The sequence below is a fragment of the Camellia sinensis genome, unplaced genomic scaffold (genome assembly GCF_055761805.1).
Source record: "Camellia sinensis isolate YWXY unplaced genomic scaffold, ASM5576180v1 Unanchor1, whole genome shotgun sequence".
In the NCBI taxonomy this organism is placed as follows: domain Eukaryota; kingdom Viridiplantae; phylum Streptophyta; class Magnoliopsida; order Ericales; family Theaceae; genus Camellia; species Camellia sinensis.
The window spans coordinates 5,193,464-5,212,310 of NW_028128987.1; positions in this window are offsets into that span (position 1 = coordinate 5,193,464).

An 18,847-nucleotide genomic window follows, 5' to 3' on the forward strand; every position below is an offset into this window, starting at 1 on the left:
GACCATTGCATATACCTCTATGATTAGGTCTTTGGCATGCCTTCTCATTGGGTTTTGGGGCTTGTTTTGACATATTATAGCTCTGATTTTATTGGCCTAAGTCATGCCATGATTGGTTGTAGTAGGTGTAGTGCATTTGCCCTTTTGGGCCCTGTATGCGTCTTGCTTTGTGCTCGCCCATGTAGCATGTTTTGGCCCAATCCCATGCGTGCTCTAGCCTCGTTTTGGTTTGCCTTGGGACTGTTTTGGGTCATCTTGGCCCTTTGAGGCTTGGTTGATATGGCCGTGGTGCAAGTCCTTTGGCTAGCTTTGAGCTTTAAGTCCGTTAGCATGCTATGCTTGTCTTGTTTAGTTGATTTGGCATCATTTCTCATGTGATTTCAGAGCTTATCACGTTGCTACATTCACATGTTTACCATGCCTTGCTCATGTTTGAGGGTTGTGCATTATTGCCTAGTTTGTGGACCAATATGTGTAGATGTTTGTTTCGTATGTTGGTGCCTTTTGGTTTAAGTCCGTTTGAGCATGTTTGCATTCACGATATTTGCATGCTTGTATTCCGTCATGTTTGCGTGTTCGGTATATTGCATGATGTTTAGCTAGTTGCATCACATAACATTGTTGCGTACTCGGCATGTTCATGTTACATTAGCATGAATTGCATGCATAGGTCACATTGCATTTGGGCATGCTTATGCTACATTGCATTACATTTCTAGGTTGCATTGTATTTGGCATACGAGCATTGCATCGTGTTTGGTTTAGGGTGTCAAACCGAACACGAGGAGTGAGGGACGTTCGTACGTGAGGTGACGAAACGTGCCTCAATCCTTAGTCGCCGACGCTCTTGATTCATCGTAGAGTGTGTAGCATTCATTTGTTTTGTGCATTCATTCTATATTGATTTTCACACTCGGCATCTTTGGCCATCACGCATTAAAATGCGCGATTGATGGCCCGAGGGTCGAGAGTCATACTCCCTTGAGTTTATAGCCTGATAGGGAGAGTGGCCGTGCACACATCATCTTGAAAATGCCTTGCCATGCCCTGTCTGTCCTCTGTTGTAACAAAAACAGCATTTTGCAGGAATAAATGGTCGGTCAACCATTTTCAGTGCCGATCGGCTAAGTATTGTTGGCAGAGAGCCTCATAGTTTGTTGATGGCACCATTACCTTGGCCGATGGCCATTTCTTTGGCCGATGACCTCTCAGAGTGCCTTTGAGGTGGTTCAGAAGAATACTTTGGACTTGTGCAGTCTTCAGAGGAGAAAAACAGTGCAAACAGAGGCAACATGTGGCATGGCAATGGGTTTCCGAGCGAGGCAATCATGCATGCATCATTCAATCATTCCGAGGTGGAGCTGCAGCGGCCTCCTTTTGTAATTAATTTGTTAATTAATTAAGGGTTTGTAATAATTAATTTGCTAGGGTAGTTGATTAATTATTCGGTTTGTATTATTCTTTCGGACCCTCCGTCGAGAGGGCCAATTTTGTAATAAGTGTGTGCGCGTGTGTGCATGTCTTCCAAGCTCCACTTCTTTCACCCTTTTACTTACCTGCTTCCAATGGTTAGTCCTAGGGCATATTTCAATTAGCATCCTATGTTATGCATGTTTGCATCCATCCATTTGTATTGCATGCACCGGGCTCGGCGTATCATACTAACTGCATTGTATTTCAATTCCAAGTTGAATACGTGTATTAAACTGTCGCATCTCATAGGCCATTCTTAGGATAGCCGATCCTATCTTAATTACATTTTGCATGTGTTGCATTAGCCATTGTTGACATGAACTAGGATCATGCTTGATTACTAACTAGTTTCTTATTTTGGCTCGGAGTACACGGTGAGTGTTTGTGCTTTAGCATCTTGCATGTATGTGAGCGTTAACATGAAAGCATGCTTGCCATGAGGCGAATTGCTTATGTGATATAACTGTATAAATGCCTCTGGGTGGAGGTTGGATTGCTTGAATTGGGATAATTCATTGAAATCCGTGTTTTAGCCTACTTGCGAGTAGCAAACTCTAAACCATTTCCAAACAAACGGATATGCGATGCTTTGTTCCAAATTAGGCGATCTAGTCTATACTTGTTTTGTTGTGCGCATCACGTAGTAAAGATTAGCTAATTAAGCGAAATAAGAACACATGTGTTTTCAAAAACTCGATATCATGCTTAGTACAGGCCGATCTTCGGATCGGGCGAGCAGGGGTACTCATAGATGACCTTCCCCAATCGAATTCAAGTTCCCGAGCCGAGGCAACTTTGTTGATGACGGACACGTGGCCTTAGGCAACGAGTCAGGGTTTCCTAAATTCCCCAAAATAAAATATTTTGGTGGCGACTCTAGCAAAATAGTCCATGTTTGGCACTTCTTTCTTAAAAATCTATTTTCCAAAAAGGATTTGTCAGATTTGGAATCTTTGGTGATTTATCAGTCTTGCATTGCACATTGCAAGATCAGATTAAGAACCTTCACAAATGAGTCCGAAACTGTGGAAGCACAAAGCCCCGAGGGCCCGTCCACACCAACCGTTTTTGTCTTGCTTGTTTGTTTGTGCAAGTCTTCGACATTGTCAAAGATGGGTCATCTCTAGGCTTTGACATTCACTCTCATCATTTCATGACTTCCGAGTTCTGTCAAAGAGGGGCAACTGTAGACACCCCATTTTTAACCGTCCTCAAGACTTGGACGTCATCACTTGTGCATTTGATGATTGTGTTTGTTTGTGTTCATTTTAAGTGACCGAAGTCCTCGGCGGAACGCCCTGTCTTTGAGCCTTTAGACCTTTTCCTTTCCGTGCCTTGTTTTGGGTCAAAACTTGGTGCCTGGAACTTGGGTTGACCTGTCGACCACCACCAGTCGGCCATGGCTTGTGCTTGTCGGCCATTGGTGTGGCCGGTCAGCCACCAGTGGTGGCCGGTCAGCTACCAATGGTGGCCAACAACCACCTGTCTTTTTTTCTAGATTTTTAGATATTTGTTGACAGTTGTGCCAGTTGTTAGCACATTGAGTTGCATCTCCCTACACATGTATGGTGGGATGTTTCTAAGCTCAAGGCATGTTTTTCTATAAATAGGGGGTGTTCCTCCCCCATTTTTGAGGGTTAGAAAATTCAAAGCGAAAATCTCTCTCCCTAGATTTCTCTCCCTCTCTCACACACACAATTTTGTGCCTAAGTGGTTGTTTTCCATTGAGCTGAGCCTACTTGGGGTCTTCTTAGAGCTCTTCAAGGTAGTTTTAACTTGGTTTTGTGCCTAGAATTGCTCTTTGCGTCAAGAGGTAGTTTACTTGCCTTGTTTACTTTGTTTGGCAAGCTTGTTTTACCATTTCTCTTATTGTTTTGGGGATGGTTTTGAACTGAGAAAAGCTCTCTTTTTGTGGCTTAAAAGTGCCTGTTTGACCCCTTTTTTAGTTAGGGGGTGGTTCACCCTCCTTGCTTATTAGTTTGTAAAGCTTTTGTGCCTTTATTCATCACTTTCAAATCAAATTTTTTGGGTCTTTTAACCACTAAATTTCAGAGGTTTTTCAGTGGCAAAAAACTTATTTTTCGGTCCAAATTTGGAGGGGTTAGCCTCCCCTCCTTGTGTCTTGTTTGCATGCCTAGTTAGCTTCAGATGTTAGCATGTTTTTCTAGCGTAACTTTGCTTAAGTCCAGCATATTTTAGCCTCTAAAATAACCTATTTTAGCTTTGTTTTGGGCTGGTTAGTTTGTTTGAGTCTTGTTTTGCATAGTTTTAGTGTAACCCCTTTCACCAGCTTAGTGTTTTAAGGCTTTAGCCATCATTGGCTTGAGTTGGTTGCATGTTTTAGTGCTTTTATCACTCATTTCCAGCACTTAATCAATCTCTGAAACCCCCCTCAATTCTTCACTTTTGATTTGCTTTGAAAGTGGTTTCAAACCACTTGTTTGCCTAAGTGTGAAATGGAGGTGCTACACCTAATGGTTTAATCCCTTAGGGGGTTCATTACCAACAGTGTAATGCCTCTTTCATGCCCAAAGCAGCTTGGGGTTTGAGCCCTCATTCCATTAGAGGACACTCACTAATGGACTTAATGGATTAAGAAATGATTTGGTAATTAAAATGAGTAAACAAAATTGGCAAGTGAAAGAGGCAAAATAAGCATCTCTTTGTGTTGCATTGCATGTGTTCAAATCGAACGTTAATTTGGACACAAGGTAAATGGGACATTTCATACTCAAAGTGATGAAATGTGTCATTTTCCTTGGTCTCCATTGCCCTTGATCATGCATGGGACATTTCATACTCAAAGTGATCAAGGAAAATGACATTGGGACATTTCATTATGCCCTTGGGACAATTCATGCTTTGAGTGTGAATAGTTGTAAATAATTATGCCCTTGGGACATTTCATACTCAAAGTGATCAAATATGTGTTGTGATTAATTAGTTGTAGCTAATTAAGTGTTGTAAATAATTAGTTAGTTTAACTAGTTATTTAATTTCATTTTGTAATTAGTTAACTAGAATAGTTAATTAATTCAAGCTTTGTAATAAGTAGTTAGCTTTATTAGCGTATCTAGTTGGTTAGCTTATTCATTTGGACCCTCCTTTGCGAGGGCGTAATGTTGTAATAAGTGTGTGTGCGTGTGTGTATGTCTTCCAACCCCACGTCTTTCTCCCTTTTATTTAACCGCTTTTGATGGTTAGATTAGGGACATATTTTAATTAGTATACCTTATGCTTGTATCCATTCATCTTGTCTTTCATGCACCGAGGCTCGGTGCATCATTCAAATTGCATTGTCGTTTCAATACCTTCTTTGAATACGTGTTTAATCGCATGTTGTTCAAATCGATTCATATGTCATATTAGTAGCCAAGCCTATTAGTTACATATTGCATGTGTTGCATTAGACACTTAACATAGTTAGGATCATGCATCTTTCTAACTAATTTCTGTTTTGGCTTGGAGTGCTCGATAAGTTTTTAAGCTTTAGCATACTTGCATAAGTGTGAATGTTGCTATGATTCACATGCTTGCCATGAGGCTATGTGCTTAAATGCTAAACTACCTGAATGCCTGTGGATGAAGGCATGTTGTTTGAATTGGAACGATTCCGCAAATGTGCGTTTTAAGCCCACTTTGTTGAGTGGAAAATCATGTTTTAAGCCCACTATGTTTGGTGGCAAATCTGCATCTTTAAGCCCACTTGAGGTGGCAAATTCAAACCATTTTCGCACACAAACATGAGTTGAATTGTTCAAAATTGAGCAAGCTAGTTTATACTTATTTGTGCGCATCACACAGTAAAGCCAGCTTAATAACCGGAACAAGAGCATATAATGTTTATAAAAAATCATATCATGATTAGTAAAGGTCGATCTTTCGTTCGGGCGAGCGGGGGTGCTCAATTCATGACCTTTCCCTCTCGTACCTAAGTTCCCGAGCCGATGCAACTTTGATAATGACGGACACATCGCCTTCAGCATGAGTCAAGGTTTCCTAAATTTTTCCAAAAATAAAATATTTAGGTGGCGACTCTGTATCTTGCAAAGCAGTCTAATTTTGGCATTATTTGATTTAAAATCGATTTTCTAAAATGATTTGCCAGATTTGGACTCTTTGGTGTTTAACAGTTTCACATCGCACTTGTGAGGTTAGATTCAGAACCACAGGAGTCCGAACTGTAGAGCTTTCTTTCAAACCTTCCAAAATGGGGCGCAAAAAAGCTGAGCTACAGTAGGCCCTTTACCGGCCACCAATGCAAAATCTAACAATGTCATTTTGAAGCAGAATAGAGTTGGTCTGGAGGTGGAAATCAGTGCAAACATTCTACTGTGCAACAGAGGCATTCAGCAGCAGAAACAGTGATTTTTTCGGGTGGAAACCGCATTCATGCTTGAGCCCTCCATCGATCCTCAGGATCCGTGTTGTGAATATAATAGTGTTGTGCTTAAAATAGTGGCTTTATAATTAATTAGAATAGCTAATTTGCATCGTGTTGTAATTATTTTAATTAGCTAGATTAATTAGTTAATTAGTTCATTTGGTTTGTAATAATTAGTTAAGTAGTTTAGCTAATTTTTTTCATTTATTGTTGTAATAGCTAGGTAATTAGTTAGCTAGTTTATTCATTCGGACTCTCCTTCGTGAGAGCACAATGTTGTAATAATGTGTATGTCTTCCAACCCCACGTCTTTCTCCTTTTTATTTACTAGCTTATGATGGCTAGTTTAGGGACATCATATTTTATTTAGCATTCTCCATGTTTGCATCCACTCATATTGCATGTATCGAGGCTCAATTCATTATTCTAACTTGCATTGTTCATTTAAATACTTTTTTGAATACGTGCTTAGACCCCATGCTATCAAATTGCATCATTTTCCATATTAGTGTCGAGCCTTGTAAATTGCATATCGCATGTATCGCATTAGTCATATTGCATAGTAAGGAATCATGCATTTTTCTAACTCATTTATATTTTGTGGCTTGGAGTACTAGGTGAGCCTTTACTCGCTTTAACATGTTGCATGTTGATGTTGCCATGTCTAGCATGTTTGCCATGAGGTTAAGTGCTTAATTGATAAATTGGTTAAATGCCTATGGATGAAGGCTACTTGCTTGAATTGGAATAATTTAAGTAATGTTCATATGCGATCACTTTTTCAAGTGGTACATATTTGAAAAAAATTTGCAAACAAACATGAATCAAAATGTTCCAATCCTTACAATTTAGTCCATACTTGTGTGTGTGTGCATCACATAGTAATGCTAGCCTAACAAATTGGAACAAAAGCATATAATGTACATAAGATTTATATCATGATTAGTAGAGGCAAATCTTTGATCGGGCGAGCGGGCTACTCAATTCATGACTTTCCCCTCTCAGACCTAAGTTCTAGAGCTAAGACAATCTTGGTGATGACGGACACATGACCGCTTTTGGCGCGAGTCATGGATTTTCTAAATTTTCTCAAAAAATATTTTGGTGCGACTCTGAAATCTGGCAAGCCAGTCCATTTTTGGTAATTTGATTCAAAATTGATTTTTCAAAAGATTTGCCAGATTGAGACTCTTTCGTGTTTATCTATTTCATATTGCACTTGTGGAATCAGATTCAGAACCGTGGGAGTTCGATACTATAGGGCTTATCTATCTTCCGAAAGGGGGCGCAAAAAAGTTGAGCTACAGTTTCTGGCGACTTGTAGACACCCCATTTTTGACCGCCCTTAAGACTTGGGCACTACTGATAGTTTGCTCAGTGTTGAGAGATGTGCAGGGCAAAGATTCAGTTTCTTCGGCAAGAAGAGAGGCAAATCTTTTAAAACACTTTTTTAGGGGTTTGGAGTTGAAGAAGAGAGGAAAGGAGAGGAGAAAACTAGTTTGGGAGAAGTTCGGCATGAATCCGGGTAGAAGAAAGTCGAGCAGTCCTCGCTGAATCGGGCTTATTAATCTGCATACTTGGATTTTAGCTATGAGGCCACCACCGTTGGAAAGCTTACTTTTGGGGCTTCATTTTGCACTCAAGAATCTCCTAGAGCCAAGTCCGGGCGGGGGAGATATGATCAGTTGAAGTCGGGCATCATCCCGGTTGGATCGAATCTGCGCGGCTTCACGAAAAAGGGCATAACTTTTTCCACAGAACGGATTTTAATACAAGGTTTGCGCCATTGGAAAGCTAACTTCCGGGGCTTCAATTTGGACACCCACTAGCCATTTTTTGACATTGGAATCATCTATCGGCAATCTATTTTTCCGACCGGCAAAATATTATGCCGACCGGCACTTTATTTTGGCCGACGACCAAATTTTCTGGCCGATTTGCACCATTTGCACCCTCCAAGCCTGGTGCATCCCAGCTGTGCCAGTTGGAATGCACCAGCACACTCCCCCGTGCATATATATTGCTATTTTGAACCCTTGACCACCTTTGGACCCCTCTTTTGCACCCTTTGCTCAAGGCTTCTTGAGGAAGCCTTGACCCCTTATCTTGGCTTCCTCAAGAAGCCTACCAGCTGTCCAAGCTTCTCCAATAAGCCTTGACCTCCCCTTTAAACCCCTTTGACCCTTTGAAGCTTGCCTTAGAAGCTTAGTATTGCCTATATAAGGGGCCTCTCCTCCTCCATTGTTGAGGTTGGATTTTTGGAACACAAAACCAGAGATATATAGATATATCTGATATATACATACATATATCCCTTCATCTCTCACTATATCTCTCCCATTCAACCATCAAACACCCTTGTTCTTGGGCCATTTCTTCATCAACTCATAGCACAAGGCATCCAACGCCCATTCCAGCAGCTTGAGGCTATTCTCCAGAGCTTAGGAGCACCTAAACTTGGTCCAAGAGGTGCTGGTTTGCTGGTCTTCAAGGGTGAGTCCTCCTCTTCCCTTTTCTAGTCTTTTCTTGCTTCATATCTAAGCCATAGTTGCTTGCATTTTTGGGCTCCGACCCAAACTGTAAATCATCATATTTTGAGGTCCTCTTTATGTTTGATTGAGGACCTCTTGCTGTTTGAGGACAGTAGCTTGCACTTGCTTCAATATCCTCCTTGAATGCCATAATCTTGCATAGAATTTTTGGCTTGCGTGTGATCTGTTTTAGAGCCTGATGTAAACTGAAAATAGGCTTATTTTGAGCCCCTCTTCAACATTGAAGAAGGGCTCAACACTGTTTGGGACCTCCATGTTATACTTGCCTTTATATACTCTCTTTGGTCCCCATTTTTGCATGCTTTGGCAGCCTATCATGCTTCTGTTTTTGGCCTTTTTACAGTTCTGTAAATATACTTATTTTTGGTCCCTCTTCAATGTTGTAGAAGGGAATTTTTCAGTTTGGGCTGTGCACATACCACTTGCCTCTTTGGCCACCTTTTGGCCCTTTTTCTTGCATAAGAGCTTAGCCATATCTATGTTTGTTTTTAAGATTTTTATAGTTCTGTAAAGTGGCTTATTTGTGGCCCCTCTTCAATGTTGTTGAAGGGCCCTAACATGTTTGGGGTCAGCAGCTGTGAGTTGCTTCATAATCTCATGTCTAGGGCCGTTTTTGTATGCCATTTTAGCCCTATCTTTGCTTGCTGTTTGGCCATGTCATAAACTGTAAAAATGCTTGTCTCAGAGCTGTATTGCTTCTGCCTTCATGCTCCATGTCCATATTGTGCATGCTTTGTATAGCTGTAAGCCATTTCGGGTGCCAAAAGTCCATGTTTCGGGACTATTCCATGCATCGGGTGTGTTTTCGCCTCATTTCGGGGCTGTTTTCCCCCACATTTCAGTGCTGAAATCCCATTGGCATGTTTGCATATCATTTTCCGTGCCATTGCATTGCATATGCCATTGCCTCGGTTTGCGTGCCCGTGTGCACGCATTTCGAGGCACTTCATTTTCATCCATCGGCCTCTTATGTGAGTGTGGCTGAGGCTCTCTCATGTTAGTATAAGTCCATGTTGCATTCTATATGCCATTTTAGCCATTGCATTGCATATGCCATTGCCTCGGTTTGCATGCCCGTGTGCACGCATTTCGAGGCACTTCATTTTCATCTGATGGCCACTGATGTGGGTGCGGCCGAGGTCCACTCACATTGGTGTAACTCCATCTCGCATTGTGTATGCCATGTTTCAATGCGTTGTGCATGTTATGTTGTTAACATTGTGTGTGCCATGTAGTTATATTGCATGTTTGTATGTTTGCTTGCATGCTTAGGTCGCATGTGCATTGTTGTGCATTGCCTCGCCTCTTGACCAACCATGATTGAGGTTGGGTCTCTTGTATGTTTTGTGTGCATTGCATTTGACATTGAAATGCATACTTGACTCTTTGGCTATCACGCATCGAAATGCGCAATTGGTGGTCCGAGAATCAAGGAACATCCCCCTTTGAGTCAAAAGCATGATAAGGGATGTGTTGGTGCACACATTTGCTTGGAATTTCATGCCATACACTGTCTGTCCTTTGTTGCTGTCAAAACTGTCTTCTGCAGGAAGTTTCTGCCGACCGGCAACATTCAGTGCCGACCGGCCATTTATTCAGGGCCGATAGCTTTATCTCCGGCCGATGGATATTGTACACGGCCGGTGGCCATTCCTCCCAGCCGATGATGTTCTGCAATGCTCATAGAAGGTTCTCTGGGACTTTGACAAGTTTTCAGAGAAGAAAAGGCAGTGAAAACAGAGGCAGTAGTGCTATGGCAACGAGTTTCCGGGCAAGTTGGATCGAACGTGCATTATTCACGCATCCCGAGGCGGGGGCTGCGGCCATCTTCCCTTGGCACCTTTTTTTTTTATTAGACCGGAAGTTTTGTAATAATTATTCGGGCTGTATTATTATTTTGGTCCCTCCGAGTGAGGGCGTGTCTGTAATAAGTGTGTGTGCGTGGTGTGCATGTCTTCCAACCTCCACTTCTTTCTTCCCTTTTATTTACCTGCTTATGATGGTAGATTAGGGCACATTTATTTTAGCATACCTTATGCTATGCATGCGTGCATTCATGCATTTGTTGACATGTACCGGGCTCGGTACATCATACAAACTACATTGTACTTTTCAATTCCAAATTGAATACATGTTACTTGTAGCATTTCATATGCCATTTTTGGGTTAGCCAAGCCTGTTTAGATTGCATCTTTGCATGTGTTGCATTAGCCATTTCTAACATGAACTAGGATCATGCATATGATTACTGACTAGTTTCTGTTGTGGCTCGGAGTACTAGGTGAGCTTTTATGCTTTAGCATATCGCATGCGTGTGAGTGTTGCCATGACAGTATGATTACCATGAGGCTAGGTGCTTATGTGATATAACTGCTTGAATGCCTGTGGATGGAGGTCGAATTGCTTAAATTGGGATAACACATTAAAACTGTGAATTTTAAAGCCCACTAGATAGTGGCAAAACCATCTTTTCTAAAAGCCCACTTGAGGGTGGCAAAACCTGCATTTTAGCCTACTTGCGAGTAGCAAACCATTTTCAAAACAAACATGAAATGTTTTGTTCCAATTTAGGCGATTTGGTCTATACTTGTTTGTTGTGCGCATAACATAGTAATTCTAGGCTAATAACCGGAATAAGAACACATAAAGTTTTCAAAATCAGAGATCATGGTTAGTAGAGGCCGGTCTTCGGACCGGGCGAAAGGGGGTGCTCATAGCTGACCTTCCCCGATCGTACCCAAGCTCCCGAGCCGAGACAACTCCGGTGATGACGGACATGTGGCCTTCGGCACCAAGTCAGGGTTTCCTAAATTCCCCCATTTTAAAATATTTAGGTGGCGACTCTGTATCTAGCAAAGCAGTCCATGTTTGGCACTACTTTTTCAAAAATCTGTTTCTCAAAACGATTTGCCAGATTTGGACTCTTTGGTTCAGATTAAGAACCGCGACAACAAAAATCGCGAGTCCGAACTGTAGCAGCGGGGTCCCCCTCCGCGGGCTTGTTACAGTTTCTGGCGACTCTGCTGGGGATATTTAGAGAGCTTGACTCGAACTCGTAATATCCTGTTTTGATGTCACTTATGTGTTTCTTTGCATTGCATGTGCATTGGTGCGCCTAGGAACACAGTGTTTGCCATCTGCCATTCCTGAACGGTTTGCCGGAGGCTTGTCTTGTCAAGACATGACCATAAGGCTGACCGGTTATGGGCTCTGATAGCATGGGAACACAAACCCCGGTTTTTCCTGGGCACCCTTTTGACCATTCGACCTAGTGCATATTCGGAATCCATAGTGACCATTCCAAGTTAGGATAGGTTGCTTACCCGATGTTAGGTTGTTTGAAACCGCTGCGTGCATAGTGAAACCCTAGCTCCTGACAAAATAAGACAGGGAAACACTACCCCAACATAGGGGTGTTTTGGCTCTCCTTACTTGCTATGTGCTTTTAGAGTGTATCTCTACAGGAACGTACATACCAGTTTGCAAGTTTGGGCATCAGGCCTGCAGGCACCAGTTCAGTATTTTGGGATTCAGTTTACCTGAGGGTATCAGTTTACCGGCAGAATTTTGGGCAGAATTCAGTAGAGAGCACAGTCGTTCAGCTATGTGCATACCTGTTCTAGTGAAATCAAGCTAAGATACTATCTGTTTTCTCTTTCGCAAGGTAGTCGTGGAACTGTAGCTTCAGAGGGCTCCAATATCCCCCGAGGTTCATTGGATTTGTACTGATAGACTTTGTCAGGTCAGAGACTCAGTTCAAGGGTAATCACGGCCAGAGAAGGCTAGTCAGGCACAGACCACCTGTACAACAGCTACCAGATCAGTGATCTTTGAGCAGTCGGGCCGAGATTTCCAAGCCTACTACCGACACAGATATACCGGTTGCTCAGTTAGATTAGAACAGTATGTCAAGTCTGGAAGAGATGGTGCGCCAACTCCAGGATAGTATGAAATCCATGCAGCAAGACACTGTCCGTCAAGCAGAATTCGCCAAGCAACAGGCTGTGGTCATAGCCCAACAGGTAGAGACAATTGCCAGATTGGAGCAGCAAACTGGAGTATCTACTTCACACCAGGCTCCTCCCCCACCAAGAGTTCCCATACTCGGGGAGGCAACCCATGTCCAGGATGATACGGATATTCCAGTCGGGCCAGTTCCACCCCCGATTCTGCCTCAACTATCCAAGGCACCCACTCCTATCAACCAATCAGATTCTCCCTTCGAGCCCGAGGTGGAGCCCGTGGCATTAAAAATGCACAAGCTTGAAAAGCTGTTTAAGAAATCTCAAGGTGTGAAGTCCATTCCAGACATTGGAGACGGATACACTGACGCAGCCGTGACGCTGCCAGATCGGTTTAAGATGCCACAAATTGATCGTTTTGACGGGTCTGGGGATCCCATGGTGCACCTACGACTATTTTCAGACGTCCTAAGGCCAATGGGCCTCACTAGACTGCAGAAGCTATCTTTATTTGGCCGGACCCTGTCAGGTGTAGCGGCCGCATGGTATGCCAAATTGGAGGATGACGTCAAGAGAAGTTGAGACGAGATGGCTGAGGCCTTCGTCGCACAATATTCATACAATACACAAATCGAGATTACGACCCGTGATCTTGAGACGACGAGGCAGGAGCCTAAGGAGAGCTTCTCAGAATTCGTGGCCCGGTGGAGAGCCAAGGCCTCAATGATGACCATTAGGCCAACAGATAAGGATCAGATACGGATGGTTGTGCGCAACCTCCAGCCCAAACTAATGCAGAAAATGATCGTGCTCCCCTTCCCTACCTTTTCAGATTTGCATGAGATGGGAGTACAGATCGAGGATGCTATGAAGCAGGGCCTCATTGACCAGGAGAAGGAGCAGCCCAGGAGGGCGTTTACCCGCAGTTCGAATGCGACCACCAGCGGTGACGCAGCTGCAAGATCTTCTGAGGTGGGCATGGTCGTCACCACCACACCAAGAACAGCTACCCCATTCACCGGTGCATCCGGAAGTAGCTCACAAAAAACCAAATATCCACCTCGAGTCAAGAGGGTCTTCACTCCACTTCATATGCCTTTGTCAAAGGCTCTAGAGGTCTTACTCCGGAAAGGACATCTGAAACCGTTGGAACAACGGCCCCTACCCGATCCTATCCCTGCGAAGCATGACCAGACTAAGTACTGTGCGTACCACCAACAAACCGGTCATGAGACCGATAGCTACTTTCGTCTGCGCCATGATGTACAAGATTTGTTTGACAACAAGGTCATTGCCGCACCAGCTCAGTAAAGTCTATCACCACTGGATCAGTGAACTCGGGGGATAGTACGAATATGTGATCAGGGGATGAACCACCTGTGGACAACACTCAGTTTACTCCAGATGTGGCGTTTGGCACGCACCGCTGTGAGCATTTGCGAACACTAGTTTTTGTACTTTCTGACTTGGGTATTGGGTCAGTTTTGTTGTTTTGTATATGGTCTGTCTTGTTGTATCGAGTCAGTCCTGTTTTGTTAGAGTCAGGTGATTCCGGAGGTGTTACCTCGGGCATCACTATTTTGTTTTGTGTTCGTCTTTTTGCCTTCTTTTGAGTCTGTTTCTGCCCTGGAGCCAGTTATGCCAACAGATTCGAATGGAACAGCAGTGATTTTCATACTCTTGTGTTTGCTTTTGCCGTGTGCCAGTTGTGCCAGAAGTATTGAATGGAATGACAGTGCTCTTCGCCTGCCTTTCTGTGCCTTGAAATCATTGTATCGACCTAATTTTTTCAAAACTTTTTTTGAACACTGCGGTGAAAACGAAGAGGAAGGAATTTCTCGGGATTTGCAAAACTTTGATCATTTGAGAGAAAGAGAGGCATGCTAAGCCCTTAATGATTGAGATCATGCTTGTTAATGTGAGTACTGAGAAGGACCCTAGCTTGATCCAGATTGGTTCTACACTGTCTTCGGCGCGAGCGATTTGTCGCTTTCTTAAAAAAAAAATTTCAAAAAATATTTTGCGCAGTCCTGCGAAGACTTGTGTGGGATCACTCTTGAGACTGTGCAGCTTAGGATCGCTCTCAGCCTCGAGATTTGACCCCCCACTTTCAAACCTTGAACCCATTCAGAACCTTCAACGGTCAACCGCCATGTGAGGCCTATGTGGCCAGATTCAAAGCAGCCCTCGAACAAGAGGCAAGAAAGTCAGACCAAGAAGATCAGATTTCATCGGAAGAGGCTTGCGAAGCTAGAACAAAAGCACCCCTCGAACTAGGGGCAAAAATGCCCGATATGCTCGAAGAGCCGAAGATGGATCCTTTAGTAAATCAATGCAACGGCCACTCTCCTGGATACGGATGGCTGCAAGACCCTAAAACCATTTGGCATGGACTTGTTACACTTTTACCCTTTGAGAGGCTCGCTGGGCCGAAAACCCGGAAGGGCGACCCAGGCAAAAGTTAGAGCAAGAGAAAAGAACAAAAAAAAAAGGAAAAAAAAATAACAACAAGAATAAAAGAAAAAAGAGAAGAAATACAAAAAAGAAAAAATGCAAAGAAAAGAACAAAAAAAGAAAATAAAAAAAAAGAAAATGAAATGAAAAGAAATGAAAAGAAAATAAATGAAAAGAATTGCAAAGAAAAGAAAAACAAAGCTCGCAAGATCGAAAACCCGCATCGGGCGCCTTGGCAAAAGTTAGGGCCTAAAAAGGAGAGGTTAAATACCCGAGTGTACCTTAACCCCGAACTACGTAAGGCTTGATTCCCATCTTTGGGATACGTAGGCAACTTCATTCTGAAGTCCAGCCATGAAACACTTCAAATTCAACTGTGTCCATCTGATGGTTCTAGTCATCTTTGTCTTTTCTGTATCCGGGAGTTCGGTTGCAATCATCGCTCTGAGGACTGATTACAATACACTACGGGGCCATTCAGACAAGGGGCAACTTTCCGTTGCCATTCAATGCGCTGCGGTGCCGTGCAAACAAGGGGCAACTTTTCGTTGCCATGCAGCTCTCTTCGAGCAAGGGGCAATTTTCCTCCAAATCTGAGGTTGTGCGTCTCAAGAGTGGGTTCCGTGCTTGTTAAGCATTGGCCGTTTGCAAAAATAGTTTTTGAGAATTTTTACTAAAGCTGACTACTTTTCTCGAAAATTGTTCCATCTTTTCAAAAAACTGGACCATTTCTTGGACCCAAAATAGGAAAATTTTCAGTGCTCATAACCTGACTTGCATGATTTCAAATCAAAAATTGAACAAGCATGCTAATCTAACTCTCATATTGGTCAAAATTGTTTTAAAAAAAAAAACAAAAAACAAAACAAAATAAAAAATGGTCAAAATGATGAACTAGGGGCACAATTGAGTCAGGCTTCCTGTCTTTTTCCCATTTTCAACATACTTGCCAAGAAGGGCACTCTACTTGCCAGAAAAGGGCACAACTGAAGTCAACAACAAAGGGCTAAAATCTCTCTCATCCTCCAAGCAACGAGGAATCAAGTCAAGTACGAAACACGAACTGGGATGGGGCGAGATATTCCACTCTCTCATCTGGACAGATCTAACCACGTCCAAACTCCCCAGCAGGGCATCATCAACCGATGTTAGCTGCAGATTTGCTACACACCCAGTTGTAGCACAACCCCTCTATGGGAGAAACTTACTGTTGTGAACAAGAGTCTGGTAAAATACCAGGGGCAAGAGCTCACAATTTCCAGCTTATCCATCAACCACCCAGGGGAGGGATGAAAAACGAGAGATTAAAGAATAGAGAGATGTGTGCTGAGAGAAAAAGCGAGAAAAGGGTTTTGAGAGAAAAACCGAGCTTGAGAGCCGAGTGATGTGAGAATCACAAATAAGAAAGGGTGGGAATAATACCCGGTGAAACAGGCTCCCTGTGCACGTCTGTGTGTCGTGCCTTTTGTTTTGTTTGTCTCGATTCTTGCTTTGAGTCGTTCCGAGCGTGTCTCGACGTGTTTAGGTTGTTTACCTTTTGTTTTCCGTTGTTGAGTCTTTCTCGCTGTGTTCAGTCGTAGGCTCAATACCTGGTCGAAAACTCATCTCTCAATTTCAAAAATAAATCGTTTTGTGCTCAGAGTGCTGTGCCATCCTTCACGTTTGTGCAAAACAAGATTCTTTTTTTCATAAAACTGCAGGGTCCACCCCCGATAAGTGTGAACGGTGAAACTAGGACCTATTTGAAGCTATATGGGTTCCAGACTACAAAGCAAAAGAAAAGAGGAAAAATGTCGGGTATCTGAGTTTGTTTCAACTTCGGTAAGTTCCGAGACTACATTCCGTGTGTACCTCTTCAGGTCTTGCCAATGCTCCGAAGTATGAGTACGCCTCTACCTCAAGCTCAAGATCAAGTCTGCCTCAAGCCAGAATGGCGATCAAAAGTGCTCTCCCTGAGTACCATTCCCTGCCAGAGGCATCTTGGCTGTGTTCGCAATGAGTTCCTAGGAGACCAACTGCGACGGTGGAAACTAGAGTTCGAATGGCTGATGGCTAGAACGTAAAGGTTCGGGATTTCTGGGACTAAAGTCTGGTTTAAATACCCAGAGGCGTGTCCTCGGCTTGAAATCTGTATGGAAGCCCCATAGGTTGAGATAGCGTGTATGCACCTCAATTCTGGATACTGAACCAACCTAGTCTGTCACCCCGTTGGAGAATAGGGAAAGTGGTGAATGTGATCAGGAAGAAAGGCAACATCCAAAGTGTTCCACGTGAAGAATCCTTGTCAGTATTTCAGAGCCTTTGTACTGTGAGTTGAAGGTAAGTGTTCGAAGAGCACGAGGGGAGATCCCCGTTAGAGTAGAGCGGTTCATCGCCACTCACCCCATGAGGTGCTTTCTAAAGCGCCGTTACGCTTGTTTATTGCATTCTTTAAACATCATGCATTGTACCTATCAAGTTTCTTTCTCATTCATGCACGATATTGTACGTATGGTTCATTCAAAGAAGTTCCGTTTGAGATCCTTTATTTAGTGTATCAATTACACTTCATTTAGTTAGTGTATCAATCACACTTCATTTCTTTAGTGTATCAATCACACCTCATTCACCCTTAGTGTATCTATCACACTTTCTTCGTTCGCTTAGTGTATCAATCACACTTCATTTATTTAGTGTATCAATCACTCTCTCTTCACTTAGTGTATCAATCGCACTTCTTTCATTTTGTATATCTATCACATACATTCTCGTCTTGTGTATCAATCACGCTTCACTTCATTTATTTAGTGTATCAATCACACTTCTTTCATTTTGCGTATCTATCACATACATTCTCGTTTTGTGTATCAATCACACTTCATTTGCCTTAGTGTATCAATCACACTTCATTTGCCTTAGTGTATCAATCACACTTTACTCGTTTTGTGTATCTATCACACACATTCTCGTTTTCTGTATCACACTTCATTGATTTAGTATATCAATCATACTTGTTCACTAAGTGCATCTATCACACTTTGTGTTCACCTTTAGTATATCAATCATACTTGCTCACTAAGTGCATCTATCACACTTCGTGTTCACCTTTAGTGTATCAATCACACTCTGTTCACTAAGTGCATCTATCACACTTCGTGTTCACTTTTAGTGTATCAATCACACTCTGTTCACATAGTGCATCTATCACACTTTGTGTTCATTTTCAGTATATCAATCATACTTTGTTCACACTGTGCATCTATCACACTTTGTGTTCGCTTTTAGTGTATCAATCACACTCTGTTCACATAGTGCATCTATCACACTTTGTGTTCCCTTTTAGTATATCTATCATACTTGCTCACTAAGTGCATCTATCACACTTCGTGTTCGCTTTCAGTATATCTATCATGCTTGTTCACTAGGTGCATCTATCACGCTTTGTGTTCACCTTTAGTGTATCCATCACACTACGCTTACCTAGTGTATCCATCACACTCTCTTCACTTTTGTGTATCTATCACGCATGTTTGTCCACTTAGTGTATCTATCACACTTCGTTCACTTTTGTGTATCTAACGCACATGTTCGTGAGAATTGCATAATTCTCTTACATCCTTTCTGCATGAGATGTAGTTTGGTTCATGTCTACTTGCTGGCATAGCATTCGCTTAAAATGTTGCATTTATTTTGCATAATTGCTTCATCACAGCTACATTCGCGCTATTTTGCGCATCGCACTGTTTTGTGCAGTTTATCATTCGCGCTATTTTGCGCATCGCACTGTTTTATGCAGTTTACATTCGCGCTATTTTGCGCACCTCACTTGTACTTGTTAGTACATTGCATTGTTTTGAGTGCAAACTGGCTTCGCGTGGCGTATAAGTCCAATTATCAAAGTCTTCCTGCATATCATTTGCATCCTGCCCCTGAACTACGCTGGTTTGATTCCTTGCAAAGGGATACGTAGGCAGCCTGTGGGCACAACCTTTTATTTATCGGTATTTTGTTTGTTTGTCCAAGTCTTCGGCCTTGTCAAAAAT